This window comes from Atractosteus spatula, chromosome 8, assembly GCF_055471065.1.
Source record: "Atractosteus spatula isolate fAtrSpa1 chromosome 8, fAtrSpa1.hap1, whole genome shotgun sequence".
Lineage (NCBI taxonomy): Eukaryota > Metazoa > Chordata > Actinopteri > Semionotiformes > Lepisosteidae > Atractosteus > Atractosteus spatula.
Genome location: NC_142713.1, coordinates 37677389 through 37695929, shown reverse-complemented (window position 1 = coordinate 37695929; position 18541 = coordinate 37677389).

Genomic DNA, 18541 nt, shown 5'->3' with positions numbered 1-18541 from the left:
GGGTTAGGGTTAGAGAATGACTGAAACCAGATGACTGTAAACAATGTGAATGTGTTTTTAGTTCAAGGGGAATTCGTTTTTAATGGAACCTTTGTGATTCTATAACATTTTTATTTTTTTACTTTTCCTGTCTCTGGTATGAGGTATTGGCTCTGCCGTAATGCACAAAGCACTTTATAAAAAGTTTTCAATTTTGTTCCTAAAACCATTGAAACCCGCTTATTTTGGCCAATTTAAAGAACGTGGTATGCTTCTTTTCTTTGGAACTTTGATAAAAATTTAACCCTAACCCTAGGCAGACCCCATTTGATCCCCTATTCTCGTTACTATAACAATAATGGTTTTGCCATGTCAGGACACTTAATGTGTGAAATCGTGAAAAATCCTACTTCATCCTTTCCAAAATCGCCACATTGTCACACTCTCTTACCTGGATACTGTACTGTATGTCTCCTCTATCTGAATTGCTGATAGAACACATCCATTGAATTAAGGCGTAGCTGAATCGCTAGCCAATTTTCAGCATTCATATGTATGGGGTTAGAGTTAGGGTTTGAGAATGACTGAAACCAGATGACTGTAAACAATGTGAATGTGTTTTAAGTTCAAGGGGAATTAGTTTTTTAATGGAACCTTTGAGATTCTATAACATTTCTATTTTTTTACTTTACCTTTCTCTGGTATGAGGTATTTGGCTCTGCCGTAATGCACAAAGCACTTTATAAAAAGTTTTCAAATTTGTTTCTAAAACCATTGAAACCCGCTTATTTTGGCCAATTTAAAGAACGTGGTATGCTTCTTTTCTTTGGAACTTTGATAAAAATTTAACCCTAACCCTAGGCAGACCCCATTTGATCCCCTATTCTCGTTACTATAACAATAATGGTTTTGCCATGTCAGGACACTTAATGTGTGAAATCGTGAAAAATCCTACTTCATCCTTTCCAAAATCGCCACATTGTCACACTCTCTTACCTGGATACTGTACTGTATGTCTCCTCTATGTGAATTGCTGATAGAACACATCCATTGATTTAAGGCGTAGCTGAATCGCTAGCCAATTTTCAGCATTCATATGTATGGGGTTAGGGTTAGGGTTAGAGAATGACTGAAACCAGATGACTGTAAACAATGTGAATGTGTTTTAAGTTCAAGGGGAATTAGTTTTTTAATGGAACCTTTGCGATTCTATAACATTTTTATTTTTTTACTTTTCCTGTCTCTGGTATGAGGTATTTGGCTCTGCCGTAATGCACAAAGCACTTTATAAAAAGTTTTCAATTTTGTTCCTAAAACCATTGAAACCCGCTTATTTTGGCCAATTTAAAGAACGTGGTATGCTTCTTTTCTTTGGAACTTTGATAAAAATTTAACCCTAACCCTAGGCAGACCCCATTTGATCCCATATTCTCGTTACTATAACAATAATGGTTTTGCCATGTCAGGACACTTAATGTGTGAAATCTTGAAAAATCCTACTTCATCCTTTCCAAAATCGCCACATTGTCACACTCTCTGATCTGGATACTGTACTGTATGTCTCCTCTATGTGAATTGCTGATAGAACACATCCATTGAATTAAGGCGTAGCTGAATCGCTAGCCAATTTTCAGCATTCATATATATGGGGTTAGGGTTAGGGTTAGAGAATGACTGAAACCAGATGACTGTAAACAATGTGAATGTGTTTTTAGTTCAAGGGGAATTCGTTTTTTAATGGAACCTTTGAGATTCTATAACATTTTTATTTTTTTACTTTTCCTGTCTCTGGTATGAGGTATTTGGCTCTGCCGTAATGCAAAAAGCACTTTATAAAAAGTTTTCAATTTTGTTCCTAAAACCATTGAAACCCGCTTATTTTGGACAATTTAAAGAACGTGGTATGCTTCTTTTCTTTGGAACTTTGATAAAAATTTAACCCTAACCCTAGGCAGACCCCATTTGATCCCCTATTCTCGTTTCTATAACAATAATGGATTTGCCATGTCAGGACACTTAATGTGTGAAATCGTGAAAAATCCTACTTCATCCTTTCCAAAATCGCCACATTGTCACACTCTCTTACCTGGATACTGTACTGTATGTCTCCTCTATGTGAATTGCTGATAGAACACATCCATTAAATTAAGGCGTAGCTGAATCGCTAGCCAATTTTCAGCATTCATATGTATGGGGTTAGGGTTAGGGTTAGAGAATGACTGAAACCAGATGACTGTAAACAATGTGAATGTGTTTTAAGTTCAAGGGGAATTAGTTTTTTAATGGAACCTTTGAGATTCTATAACATTTTTATTTTTTTACTTTTCCTGTGTCTGGTATGAGGTATTTGGCTCTACCGTAATGCACAAAGCACTTTATAAAAAGTTTTCAATTTTGTTCCTAAAACCATTGAAACCCGCTTATTTTGGCCAATTTAAAGAATGTGGTATGCTTCTTTTCTTTGGAACTTTGATAAAAATTTAACCCTAACCCTAGGCAGACCCCATTTGATCCCCTATTCTCGTTACTATAACAATAATGGATTTGCAATGTCAGGACACTTAATGTGTGAAATCGTGAAAAATCCTACTTCATCCTTTCCAAAATCGCCACATTGTCACACTCTCTTACCTGGATACTGTACTGTATGTCTCCTCTATGTGAATTGCTGATAGAACACATCCATTGAAATAAGGCGTAGTTGAATCAGTAGCCAATTTTCAGCATTCATATGTATGGGGTTAGGGTTAGGGTTAGAGAATGACTGAAACCAGATGACTGTAAACAATATGAATGTGTTTTTAGTTCAAGGGGAATTAGTTTTTTAATGGAACCTTTGTGATTCTATAACATTTTTATTTTTTTACTTTTCCTGTCTCTGGTATGAGGTATTGGCTCTGCCGTAATGCACAAAGCACTTTATAAAAAGTTTTCAATTTTGTTCCTAAAACCATTGAAACCCGCTTATTTTGGCCAATTTAAAGAACGTGGTATGCTTCTTTTCTTTGGAACTTTGATAAAAATTTAACCCTAACCCTAGGCAGACCCCATTTGATCCCCTATTCTCGTTACTATAACAATAATGGTTTTGCCATGTCAGGACACTTAATGTGTGAAATCGTGAAAAATCCTACTTCATCCTTTCCAAAATCGCCACATTGTCACACTCTCTTACCTGGATACTGTACTGTATGTCTCCTCTATCTGAATTGCTGATAGAACACATCCATTGAATTAAGGCGTAGCTGAATCGCTAGCCAATTTTCAGCATTCATATGTATGGGGTTAGGGTTAGGGTTTGAGAATGACTGAAACCAGATGACTGTAAACAATGTGAATGTGTTTTAAGTTCAAGGGGAATTAGTTTTTTAATGGAACCTTTGAGATTCTATAACATTTTTATTTTTTTACTTTACCTTTCTCTGGTATGAGGTATTTGGCTCTGCCGTAATGCACAAAGCACTTTATAAAAAGTTTTCAATTTTGTTCCTAAAACCATTGAAACCCGCTTATTTTGGCCAATTTAAAGAATGTGGTATGCTTCTTTTCTTTGGAACTTTGATAAAAATTTAACCCTAACCCTAGGCAGACCCCATTTGATCCCCTATTCTCGTTACTATAACAATAATGGATTTGCAATGTCAGGACACTTAATGTGTGAAATCGTGAAAAATCCTACTTCATCCTTTCCAAAATCGCCACATTGTCACACTCTCTTACCTGGATACTGTACTGTATGTCTCCTCTATGTGAATTGCTGATAGAACACATCCATTGAATTAAGGCGTAGCTGAATCGCTAGCCAATTTTCAGCATTCATATGTATGGGGTTAGGGTTAGGGTTAGAGAATGACTGAAACCAGATGACTGTAAACAATGTGAATGTGTTTTTAGTTCAAGGGGAATGAGTTTTTTAATGGAACCTTTGAGATTCTATAACATTTTTATTTTTTTACTTTTCCTGTCTCTGGTATGAGGTATTTGGCTCTGCCGTAATGCACAAAGCACTTTATAAAAAGTTTTCAATTTTGTTCCTAAAACCATTGAAACCCGCTTATTTTGGCCAATTTAAAGAACGTGGTATGCTTCTTTTCTTTGGAACTTTGATAAAAATTTAACCCTAACCCTAGGCAGACCCCATTTGATCCCCTATTCTCGTTACTATAACAATAATGGTTTTGCCATGTCAGGACACTTAATGTGTGAAATCGTGAAAAATCCTACTTCATCCTTTCCAAAATCGCCACATTGTCACACTCTCTTACCTGGATACTGTACTGTATGTCTCCTCTATCTGAATTGCTGATAGAACACATCCATTGAATTAAGGCGTAGCTGAATCGCTAGCCAATTTTCAGCATTCATATGTATGGGGTTAGAGTTAGGGTTTGAGAATGACTGAAACCAGATGACTGTAAACAATGTGAATGTGTTTTAAGTTCAAGGGGAATTAGTTTTTTAATGGAACCTTTGAGATTCTATAACATTTCTATTTTTTTACTTTACCTTTCTCTGGTATGAGGTATTTGGCTCTGCCGTAATGCACAAAGCACTTTATAAAAAGTTTTCAAATTTGTTTCTAAAACCATTGAAACCCGCTTATTTTGGCCAATTTAAAGAACGTGGTATGCTTCTTTTCTTTGGAACTTTGATAAAAATTTAACCCTAACCCTAGGCAGACCCCATTTGATCCCCTATTCTCGTTACTATAACAATAATGGTTTTGCCATGTCAGGACACTTAATGTGTGAAATCGTGAAAAATCCTACTTCATCCTTTCCAAAATCGCCACATTGTCACACTCTCTTACCTGGATACTGTACTGTATGTCTCCTCTATGTGAATTGCTGATAGAACACATCCATTGATTTAAGGCGTAGCTGAATCGCTAGCCAATTTTCAGCATTCATATGTATGGGGTTAGGGTTAGGGTTAGAGAATGACTGAAACCAGATGACTGTAAACAATGTGAATGTGTTTTAAGTTCAAGGGGAATTAGTTTTTTAATGGAACCTTTGCGATTCTATAACATTTTTATTTTTTTACTTTTCCTGTCTCTGGTATGAGGTATTTGGCTCTGCCGTAATGCACAAAGCACTTTATAAAAAGTTTTCAATTTTGTTCCTAAAACCATTGAAACCCGCTTATTTTGGCCAATTTAAAGAACGTGGTATGCTTCTTTTCTTTGGAACTTTGATAAAAATTTAACCCTAACCCTAGGCAGACCCCATTTGATCCCATATTCTCGTTACTATAACAATAATGGTTTTGCCATGTCAGGACACTTAATGTGTGAAATCTTGAAAAATCCTACTTCATCCTTTCCAAAATCGCCACATTGTCACACTCTCTGATCTGGATACTGTACTGTATGTCTCCTCTATGTGAATTGCTGATAGAACACATCCATTGAATTAAGGCGTAGCTGAATCGCTAGCCAATTTTCAGCATTCATATATATGGGGTTAGGGTTAGGGTTAGAGAATGACTGAAACCAGATGACTGTAAACAATGTGAATGTGTTTTTAGTTCAAGGGGAATTCGTTTTTTAATGGAACCTTTGAGATTCTATAACATTTTTATTTTTTTACTTTTCCTGTCTCTGGTATGAGGTATTTGGCTCTGCCGTAATGCAAAAAGCACTTTATAAAAAGTTTTCAATTTTGTTCCTAAAACCATTGAAACCCGCTTATTTTGGACAATTTAAAGAACGTGGTATGCTTCTTTTCTTTGGAACTTTGATAAAAATTTAACCCTAACCCTAGGCAGACCCCATTTGATCCCCTATTCTCGTTTCTATAACAATAATGGATTTGCCATGTCAGGACACTTAATGTGTGAAATCGTGAAAAATCCTACTTCATCCTTTCCAAAATCGCCACATTGTCACACTCTCTTACCTGGATACTGTACTGTATGTCTCCTCTATGTGAATTGCTGATAGAACACATCCATTAAATTAAGGCGTAGCTGAATCGCTAGCCAATTTTCAGCATTCATATGTATGGGGTTAGGGTTAGGGTTAGAGAATGACTGAAACCAGATGACTGTAAACAATGTGAATGTGTTTTAAGTTCAAGGGGAATTAGTTTTTTAATGGAACCTTTGAGATTCTATAACATTTTTATTTTTTTACTTTTCCTGTGTCTGGTATGAGGTATTTGGCTCTACCGTAATGCACAAAGCACTTTATAAAAAGTTTTCAATTTTGTTCCTAAAACCATTGAAACCCGCTTATTTTGGCCAATTTAAAGAATGTGGTATGCTTCTTTTCTTTGGAACTTTGATAAAAATTTAACCCTAACCCTAGGCAGACCCCATTTGATCCCCTATTCTCGTTACTATAACAATAATGGATTTGCAATGTCAGGACACTTAATGTGTGAAATCGTGAAAAATCCTACTTCATCCTTTCCAAAATCGCCACATTGTCACACTCTCTTACCTGGATACTGTACTGTATGTCTCCTCTATGTGAATTGCTGATAGAACACATCCATTGAAATAAGGCGTAGTTGAATCAGTAGCCAATTTTCAGCATTCATATGTATGGGGTTAGGGTTAGGGTTAGAGAATGACTGAAACCAGATGACTGTAAACAATATGAATGTGTTTTTAGTTCAAGGGGAATTAGTTTTTTAATGGAACCTTTGTGATTCTATAACATTTTTATTTTTTTACTTTTCCTGTCTCTGGTATGAGGTATTGGCTCTGCCGTAATGCACAAAGCACTTTATAAAAAGTTTTCAATTTTGTTCCTAAAACCATTGAAACCCGCTTATTTTGGCCAATTTAAAGAACGTGGTATGCTTCTTTTCTTTGGAACTTTGATAAAAATTTAACCCTAACCCTAGGCAGACCCCATTTGATCCCCTATTCTCGTTACTATAACAATAATGGTTTTGCCATGTCAGGACACTTAATGTGTGAAATCGTGAAAAATCCTACTTCATCCTTTCCAAAATCGCCACATTGTCACACTCTCTTACCTGGATACTGTACTGTATGTCTCCTCTATCTGAATTGCTGATAGAACACATCCATTGAATTAAGGCGTAGCTGAATCGCTAGCCAATTTTCAGCATTCATATGTATGGGGTTAGGGTTAGGGTTTGAGAATGACTGAAACCAGATGACTGTAAACAATGTGAATGTGTTTTAAGTTCAAGGGGAATTAGTTTTTTAATGGAACCTTTGAGATTCTATAACATTTTTATTTTTTTACTTTACCTTTCTCTGGTATGAGGTATTTGGCTCTGCCGTAATGCACAAAGCACTTTATAAAAAGTTTTCAATTTTGTTCCTAAAACCATTGAAACCCGCTTATTTTGGCCAATTTAAAGAATGTGGTATGCTTCTTTTCTTTGGAACTTTGATAAAAATTTAACCCTAACCCTAGGCAGACCCCATTTGATCCCCTATTCTCGTTACTATAACAATAATGGATTTGCAATGTCAGGACACTTAATGTGTGAAATCGTGAAAAATCCTACTTCATCCTTTCCAAAATCGCCACATTGTCACACTCTCTTACCTGGATACTGTACTGTATGTCTCCTCTATGTGAATTGCTGATAGAACACATCCATTGAATTAAGGCGTAGCTGAATCGCTAGCCAATTTTCAGCATTCATATGTATGGGGTTAGGGTTAGGGTTAGAGAATGACTGAAACCAGATGACTGTAAACAATGTGAATGTGTTTTTAGTTCAAGGGGAATGAGTTTTTTAATGGAACCTTTGAGATTCTATAACATTTTTATTTTTTTACTTTTCCTGTCTCTGGTATGAGGTATTTGGCTCTGCCGTAATGCACAAAGCACTTTATAAAAAGTTTTCAATTTTGTTCCTAAAACCATTGAAACCCGCTTATTTTGGCCAATTTAAAGAACGTGGTATGCTTCTTTTCTTTGGAACTTTGATAAAAATTTAACCCTAACCCTAGGCAGACCCCATTTGATCCCCTATTCTCGTTACTATAACAATAATGGTTTTGCCATGTCAGGACACTTAATGTGTGAAATCGTGAAAAATCCTACTTCATCCTTTCCAAAATCGCCACGTTGTCACACTCTCTTACCTGGATACTGTACTGTATGTCTCCTCTATGTGAATTGCTGATAGAACACATCCATTGATTTAAGGCGTAGCTGAATCGCTAGCCAATTTTCAGCTTTCATATGTATGGGGTTAGGGTTAGGGTTAGAGAATGACTGAAACCAGATGACTGTAAACAATGTGAATGTGTTTTAAGTTCAAGGGGAATTAGTTTTTTAATGGAACCTTTGCGATTCTATAACATTTTTATTTTTTTACTTTTCCTGTCTCTGGTATGAGGTATTTGGCTCTGCCGTAATGCACAAAGCACTTTATAAAAAGTTTTCAATTTTGTTCCTAAAACCATTGAAACCCGCTTATTTTGGCCAATTTAAAGAACGTGGTATGCTTCTTTTCTTTGGAACTTTGATAAAAATTTAACCCTAACCCTAGGCAGACCCCATTTGATCCCATATTCTCGTTACTATAACAATAATGGTTTTGCAATGTCAGGACACTTAATGTGTGAAATCGTGAAAAATCCTACTTCATCCTTTCCAAAATCGCCACATTGTCACACTCTCTTACCTGGATACTGTACTGTATGTCTCCTCTATGTGAATTGCTGATAGAACACATCCATTGAATTAAGGCGTAGCTGAATCGCTAGCCAATTTTCAGCATTCATATGTATGGGGTTAGGGTTAGGGTTAGAGAATGACTGAAACCAGATGACTGTAAACAATGTGAATGTGTTTTTAGTTCAAGGGGAATGAGTTTTTTAATGGAACCTTTGAGATTCTATAACATTTTTATTTTTTTACTTTTCCTGTCTCTGGTATGAGGTATTTGGCTCTGCCGTAATGCACAAAGCACTTTATAAAAAGTTTTCAAATTTGTTTCTAAAACCATTGAAACCCGCTTATTTTGGCCAATTTAAAGAACGTGGTATGCTTCTTTTCTTTGGAACTTTGATAAAAATTTAACCCTAACCCTAGGGAGACCCCATTTGATCCCCTATTCTCGTTACTATAACAATAATGGTTTTGCCATGTCAGGACACTTAATGTGTGAAATCGTGAAAAATCCTACTTCATCCTTTCCAAAATCGCCACATTGTCACACTCTCTTACCTGGATACTGTACTGTATGTCTCCTCTATGTGAATTGCTGATAGAACACATCCATTGAATTAAGGCGTAGCTGAATCACTAGCCAATTTTCAGCATTCATATGTATGGGGTTAGGGTTAGGGTTAGAGAATGACTGAAACCAGATGACTGTAAACAATGTGAATGTGTTTTTAGTTCAAGGGGAATTCGTTTTTTAATGGAACCTTTGAGATTCTATAACATTTTTATTTTTTTACTTTTCCTGTCTCTGGTATGAGGTATTTGGCTCTGCCGTAATGCAAAAAGCACTTTATAAAAAGTTTTCAATTTTGTTCCTAAAACCATTGAAACCCGCTTATTTTGGCCAATTTAAAGAATGTGGTATGCTTCTTTTCTTTGGAACTTTGATAAAAATTTAACCCTAACCCTAGGCAGACCCCATTTGATCCCCTATTCTCGTCACTATAACAATAATGGATTTGCAATGTCAGGACACTTAATGTGTGAAATCGTGAAAAATCCTACTTCATCCTTTCCAAAATCGCCACATTGTCACACTCTCTTACCTGGATACTGTACTGTATGTCTCCTCTATGTGAATTGCTGATAGAACACATCCATTGAATTAAGGCGTAGCTGAATCAGTAGTCAATTTTCAGCATTCATATGTATGGGGTTAGGGTTAGGGTTAGAGAATGACTGAAACCAGATGACTGTAAACAATGTGAATGTGTTTTAAGTTCAAGGGGACTTAGTTTTTTAATGGAACCTTTGAGATTCTATAACATTTTTATTTTTTTACTTTTCCTGTCTCTGGTATGAGGTATTGGCTCTGCCGTAATGCACAAAGCACTTTATAAAAAGTTTTCAATTTTGTTCCTAAAACCATTGAAACCCGCTTATTTTGGCCAATTTAAAGAACGTGGTATGCTTCTTTTCTTTGGAACTTTGATAAAAATTTAACCCTAACCCTAGGCAGACCCCATTTGATCCCCTATTCTCGTTACTTTAACAATAATGGTTTTGCCATGTCAGGACACTTAATGTGTGAAATCGTGAAAAATCCTACTTCATCCTTTCCAAAATCGCCACATTGTCACACTCTCTTATCTGGATACTGTACTGTATGTCTCCTCTATGTGAATTCCTGATAGAACACATCCATTGAATTAAGGCGTAGCTGAATCGCTAGCCAATTTTCAGCATTCATATGTATGGGGTTAGGGTTAGGGTTAGAGAATGACTGAAACCAGATGACTGTAAACAATGTGAATGTGTTTTAAGTTCAAGGGGAATTAGTTTTTTAATGGAACCTTTGAGATTCTATAACATTTTTTTTTTTTACTTTTCCTGTCTCTGGTATGAGGTATTTGGCTCTGCAGTAATGCACAAAGCACTTTATAAAAAGTTTTCAATTTTGTTCCTAAAACCATTGAAACCCGCTTATTTTGGCCAATTTAAAGAACGTGGTATGCTTCTTTTCTTTGGAACTTTGATAAAAATTTAACCCTAACCCTAGGCAGACCCCATTTGATCCCATATTCTCGTTACTATAACAATAATGGTTTTGCCATGTCAGGACACTTAATGTGTGAAATCTTGAAAAATCCTACTTCATACTTTCCAAAATCGCCACATTGTCACACTCTCTTACCTGGATACTGTACTGTATGTCTCCTCTATGTGAATTGCTGATAGAACACATCCATTGAATTAAGGCGTAGCTGAATCGCTAGCCAATTTTCAGCATTCATATGTATGGGGTTAGGGTTAGGGTTAGAGAATGACTGAAACCAGATGACTGTAAACAATGTGAATGTGTTTTAAGTTCAAGGGGACTTAGTTTTTTAATGGAACCTTTGAGATTCTATAACATTTTTATTTTTTTACTTTTCCTGTCTCTGGTATGAGGTATTGGCTCTGCCGTAATGCACAAAGCACTTTATAAAAAGTTTTCAATTTTGTTCCTAAAACCATTGAAACCCGCTTATTTTGGCCAATTTAAAGAACGTGGTATGCTTCTTTTCTTTGGAACTTTGATAAAAATTTAACCCTAACCCTAGGCAGACCCCATTTGATCCCCTATTCTCGTTACTTTAACAATAATGGTTTTGCCATGTCAGGACACTTAATGTGTGAAATCGTGAAAAATCCTACTTCATCCTTTCCAAAATCGCAACATTGTCACACTCTCTTATCTGGATACTGTACTGTATGTCTCCTCTATGTGAATTCCTGATAGAACACATCCATTGAATTAAGGCGTAGCTGAATCGCTAGCCAATTTTCAGCATTCATATGTATGGGGTTAGGGTTAGGGTTTGAGAATGACTGAAACCAGATGACTGTAAACAATGTGAATGTGTTTTAAGTTCAAGGGGAATTAGTTTTTTAATGGAACCTTTGAGATTCTATAACATTTTTATTTTTTTACTTTACCTTTCTCTGGTATGAGGTATTTGGCTCTGCCGTAATGCACAAAGCACTTTATAAAAAGTTTTCAATTTTGTTCCTAAAACCATTGAAACCCGCTTATTTTGGCCAATTTAAAGAATGTGGTATGCTTCTTTTCTTTGGAACTTTGATAAAAATTTAACCCTAACCCTAGGCAGACCCCATTTGATCCCCTATTCTCGTTACTATAACAATAATGGATTTGCAATGTCAGGACACTTAATGTGTGAAATCGTGAAAAATCCTACTTCATCCTTTCCAAAATCGCCACATTGTCACACTCTCTTACCTGGATACTGTACTGTATGTCTCCTCTATGTGAATTGCTGATAGAACACATCCATTGAATTAAGGCGTAGCTGAATCGCTAGCCAATTTTCAGCATTCATATGTATGGGGTTAGGGTTAGGGTTAGAGAATGACTGAAACCAGATGACTGTAAACAATGTGAATGTGTTTTTAGTTCAAGGGGAATGAGTTTTTTAATGGAACCTTTGAGATTCTATAACATTTTTATTTTTTTACTTTTCCTGTCTCTGGTATGAGGTATTTGGCTCTGCCGTAATGCACAAAGCACTTTATAAAAAGTTTTCAATTTTGTTCCTAAAACCATTGAAACCCGCTTATTTTGGCCAATTTAAAGAACGTGGTATGCTTCTTTTCTTTGGAACTTTGATAAAAATTTAACCCTAACCCTAGGCAGACCCCATTTGATCCCCTATTCTCGTTACTATAACAATAATGGTTTTGCCATGTCAGGACACTTAATGTGTGAAATCGTGAAAAATCCTACTTCATCCTTTCCAAAATCGCCACGTTGTCACACTCTCTTACCTGGATACTGTACTGTATGTCTCCTCTATGTGAATTGCTGATAGAACACATCCATTGATTTAAGGCGTAGCTGAATCGCTAGCCAATTTTCAGCTTTCATATGTATGGGGTTAGGGTTAGGGTTAGAGAATGACTGAAACCAGATGACTGTAAACAATGTGAATGTGTTTTAAGTTCAAGGGGAATTAGTTTTTTAATGGAACCTTTGCGATTCTATAACATTTTTATTTTTTTACTTTTCCTGTCTCTGGTATGAGGTATTTGGCTCTGCCGTAATGCACAAAGCACTTTATAAAAAGTTTTCAATTTTGTTCCTAAAACCATTGAAACCCGCTTATTTTGGCCAATTTAAAGAACGTGGTATGCTTCTTTTCTTTGGAACTTTGATAAAAATTTAACCCTAACCCTAGGCAGACCCCATTTGATCCCATATTCTCGTTACTATAACAATAATGGTTTTGCAATGTCAGGACACTTAATGTGTGAAATCGTGAAAAATCCTACTTCATCCTTTCCAAAATCGCCACATTGTCACACTCTCTTACCTGGATACTGTACTGTATGTCTCCTCTATGTGAATTGCTGATAGAACACATCCATTGAATTAAGGCGTAGCTGAATCGCTAGCCAATTTTCAGCATTCATATGTATGGGGTTAGGGTTAGGGTTAGAGAATGACTGAAACCAGATGACTGTAAACAATGTGAATGTGTTTTTAGTTCAAGGGGAATGAGTTTTTTAATGGAACCTTTGAGATTCTATAACATTTTTATTTTTTTACTTTTCCTGTCTCTGGTATGAGGTATTTGGCTCTGCCGTAATGCACAAAGCACTTTATAAAAAGTTTTCAAATTTGTTTCTAAAACCATTGAAACCCGCTTATTTTGGCCAATTTAAAGAACGTGGTATGCTTCTTTTCTTTGGAACTTTGATAAAAATTTAACCCTAACCCTAGGGAGACCCCATTTGATCCCCTATTCTCGTTACTATAACAATAATGGTTTTGCCATGTCAGGACACTTAATGTGTGAAATCGTGAAAAATCCTACTTCATCCTTTCCAAAATCGCCACATTGTCACACTCTCTTACCTGGATACTGTACTGTATGTCTCCTCTATGTGAATTGCTGATAGAACACATCCATTGAATTAAGGCGTAGCTGAATCACTAGCCAATTTTCAGCATTCATATGTATGGGGTTAGGGTTAGGGTTAGAGAATGACTGAAACCAGATGACTGTAAACAATGTGAATGTGTTTTTAGTTCAAGGGGAATTCGTTTTTTAATGGAACCTTTGAGATTCTATAACATTTTTATTTTTTTACTTTTCCTGTCTCTGGTATGAGGTATTTGGCTCTGCCGTAATGCAAAAAGCACTTTATAAAAAGTTTTCAATTTTGTTCCTAAAACCATTGAAACCCGCTTATTTTGGCCAATTTAAAGAATGTGGTATGCTTCTTTTCTTTGGAACTTTGATAAAAATTTAACCCTAACCCTAGGCAGACCCCATTTGATCCCCTATTCTCGTTACTATAACAATAATGGATTTGCAATGTCAGGACACTTAATGTGTGAAATCGTGAAAAATCCTACTTCATCCTTTCCAAAATCGCCACATTGTCACACTCTCTTACCTGGATACTGTACTGTATGTCTCCTCTATGTGAATTGCTGATAGAACACATCCATTGAATTAAGGCGTAGCTGAATCAGTAGTCAATTTTCAGCATTCATATGTATGGGGTTAGGGTTAGGGTTAGAGAATGACTGAAACCAGATGACTGTAAACAATGTGAATGTGTTTTAAGTTCAAGGGGACTTAGTTTTTTAATGGAACCTTTGAGATTCTATAACATTTTTATTTTTTTACTTTTCCTGTCTCTGGTATGAGGTATTGGCTCTGCCGTAATGCACAAAGCACTTTATAAAAAGTTTTCAATTTTGTTCCTAAAACCATTGAAACCCGCTTATTTTGGCCAATTTAAAGAACGTGGTATGCTTCTTTTCTTTGGAACTTTGATAAAAATTTAACCCTAACCCTAGGCAGACCCCATTTGATCCCCTATTCTCGTTACTTTAACAATAATGGTTTTGCCATGTCAGGACACTTAATGTGTGAAATCGTGAAAAATCCTACTTCATCCTTTCCAAAATCGCCACATTGTCACACTCTCTTATCTGGATACTGTACTGTATGTCTCCTCTATGTGAATTCCTGATAGAACACATCCATTGAATTAAGGCGTAGCTGAATCGCTAGCCAATTTTCAGCATTCATATGTATGGGGTTAGGGTTAGGGTTAGAGAATGACTGAAACCAGATGACTGTAAACAATGTGAATGTGTTTTAAGTTCAAGGGGAATTAGTTTTTTAATGGAACCTTTGAGATTCTATAACATTTTTTTTTTTTACTTTTCCTGTCTCTGGTATGAGGTATTTGGCTCTGCAGTAATGCACAAAGCACTTTATAAAAAGTTTTCAATTTTGTTCCTAAAACCATTGAAACCCGCTTATTTTGGCCAATTTAAAGAACGTGGTATGCTTCTTTTCTTTGGAACTTTGATAAAAATTTAACCCTAACCCTAGGCAGACCCCATTTGATCCCATATTCTCGTTACTATAACAATAATGGTTTTGCCATGTCAGGACACTTAATGTGTGAAATCTTGAAAAATCCTACTTCATACTTTCCAAAATCGCCACATTGTCACACTCTCTTACCTGGATACTGTACTGTATGTCTCCTCTATGTGAATTGCTGATAGAACACATCCATTGAATTAAGGCGTAGCTGAATCGCTAGCCAATTTTCAGCATTCATATGTATGGGGTTAGGGTTAGGGTTAGAGAATGACTGAAACCAGATGACTGTAAACAATGTGAATGTGTTTTAAGTTCAAGGGGACTTAGTTTTTTAATGGAACCTTTGAGATTCTATAACATTTTTATTTTTTTACTTTTCCTGTCTCTGGTATGAGGTATTGGCTCTGCCGTAATGCACAAAGCACTTTATAAAAAGTTTTCAATTTTGTTCCTAAAACCATTGAAACCCGCTTATTTTGGCCAATTTAAAGAACGTGGTATGCTTCTTTTCTTTGGAACTTTGATAAAAATTTAACCCTAACCCTAGGCAGACCCCATTTGATCCCCTATTCTCGTTACTTTAACAATAATGGTTTTGCCATGTCAGGACACTTAATGTGTGAAATCGTGAAAAATCCTACTTCATCCTTTCCAAAATCGCAACATTGTCACACTCTCTTATCTGGATACTGTACTGTATGTCTCCTCTATGTGAATTCCTGATAGAACACATCCATTGAATTAAGGCGTAGCTGAATCGCTAGCCAATTTTCAGCATTCATATGTATGGGGTTAGGGTTAGGGTTAGAGAATGACTGAAACCAGATGACTGTAAACAATGTGAATGTGTTTTAAGTTCAAGGGGAATTAGTTTTTTAATTGAACCTTTGAGATTCTATAACATTTTTTTTTTTTACTTTTCCTGTCTCTGGTATGAGGTATTTGGCTCTGCAGTAATGCACAAAGCACTTTATAAAAAGTTTTCAATTTTGTTCCTAAAACCATTGAAACCCGCTTATTTTGGCCAATTTAAAGAACGTGGTATGCTTCTTTTCTTTGGAACTTTGATAAAAATTTAACCCTAACCCTAGGCAGACCCCATTTGATCCCATATTCTCGTTACTATAACAATAATGGTTTTGCCATGTCAGGACACTTAATGTGTGAAATCTTGAAAAATCCTACTTCATCCTTTCCAAAATCGCCACATTGTCACACTCTCTTACCTGGATACTGTACTGTATGTCTCCTCTATGTGAATTGCTGATAGAACACATCCATTGAATTAAGGCGTAGCTGAATCGCTAGCCAATTTTCAGCATTCATATGTATGGGGTTAGGGTTAGGGTTAGAGAATGACTGAAACCAGATGACTGTAAACAATGTGAATGTGTTTTTAGTTCAAGGGGAATTAGTTTTTTAATGGAACCTTTGAGATTCTATAACATTTTTATTTTTTTACTTTTCCTGTCTCTGGTATGAGGTATTTGGCTCTGCCGTAATGCACAAAGCACTTAATAAAAAGTTTTCAATTTTGTTTCTAAAACCATTGAAACCCGCTTATTTTGGACAATTTAAAGAACGTGGTATGCTTCTTTTCTTTGGAACTTTGATAAAAATTTAACCCTAACCCTAGGCAGACCCCATTTGATCCCCTATTCTCGTTACTATAACAATAATGGTTTTGCCATGTCAGGACACTTAATGTGTGAAATCTTGAAAAATCCTACTTCATCCTTTCCAAAATCGCCACATTGTCACACTCTCTTACCTGGATACTGTACTGTATGTCTCCTCTAGGTGAATTGCTGATAGAACACATCCATTGAATTAAGGCGTAGCTGAATCGCTAGCCAATTTTCAGCATTCATATGTATGGGGTTAGGGTTAGGGTTAGAGAATGACTGAAACCAGATGACTGTAAACAATGTGAATGTGTTTTAAGTTCAAGGGGAATTAGTTTTTTAATTGAACCTTTGAGATTCTATAACATTTTTTTTTTTTACTTTTCCTGTCTCTGGTATGAGGTATTTGGCTCTGCAGTAATGCACAAAGCACTTTATAAAAAGTTTTCAATTTTGTTCCTAAAACCATTGAAACCCGCTTATTTTGGCCAATTTAAAGAACGTGGTATGCTTCTTATCTTTGGAACTTTGATAAAAATTTAACCCTAACCCTAGGCAGACCCCATTTGATCCCATATTCTCGTTACTATAACAATAATGGTTTTGCCATGTCAGGACACTTAATGTGTGAAATCTTGAAAAATCCTACTTCATCCTTTCCAAAATCGCCACATTGTCACACTCTCTTACCTGGATACTGTACTGTATGTCTCCTCTATGTGAATTGCTGATAGAACACATCCATTGAATTAAGGCGTAGCTGAATCGCTAGCCAATTTTCAGCATTCATATGTATGGGGTTAGGGTTAGGGTTAGAGAATGACTGAAACCAGATGACTGTAATCAATGTGAATGTGTTTTTAGTTCAAGGGGAATTAGTTTTTTAATGGAACCTTTGAGATTCTATAACATTTTTATTTTTTTACTTTTCCTGTCTCTGGTATGAGGTATTTGGCTCTGCCGTAATGCACAAAGCACTTAATAAAAAGTTTTCAATTTTGTTTCTAAAACCATTGAAACCCGCTTATTTTGGACAATTTAAAGAACGTGGTATGCTTCTTTTCTTTGGAACTTTGATAAAAATTTAACCCTAACCCTAGGCAGACCCCATTTGATCCCCTATTCTCGTTACTATAACAATAATGGTTTTGCCATGTCAGGACACTTAATGTGTGAAATCTTGAAAAATCCTACTTCATCCTTTCCAAAATTGCCACATTGTCACACTCTCTTACCTGGATACTGTACTGTATGTCTCCTCTAGGTGAATTGCTGATAGAACACATCCATTGAATTAAGGCGTAGCTGAATCGCTAGCCAATTTTCAGCATTCATATGTATGGGGTTAGGGTTAGGGTTAGAGAATGACTGAAACCAGATGACTGTAAACAATGTGAATGTGTTTTAAGTTCAAGGGGAATTAGTTTTTTAATGGAACCTTTGAGATTCTATAACATTTTTATTTTTTTACTTTTCCTGTGTCTGGTATGAGGTATTTGGCTCTGCCGTAATGCACAAAGCACTTTATAAAAAGTTTTCAATTTTGTTCCTAAAACCATTGAAACCCGCTTATTTTGGCCAATTTAAAGAACGTGGTATGCTTCTTTTCTTTGGAACTTTGATAAAAATTTAACCCTAACCCTAGGCAGACCCCATTTGATCCCCTATTCTCGTTACTATAACAATAATGGATTTGCCATGTCAGGACACTTAATGTGTGAAATCGTGAAAAATCCTACTTCATCCTTTCCAAAATCGCCACATTGTCACACTCTCTTACCTGGATACTGTACTGTATGTCTCCTCTATCTGAATTGCTGATAGAACACATCCATTGAATTAAGGCGTAGCTGAATCGCTAGCCAATTTTCAGCATTCATATGTATGGGGTTAGGGTTAGGGTTTGAGAATGACTG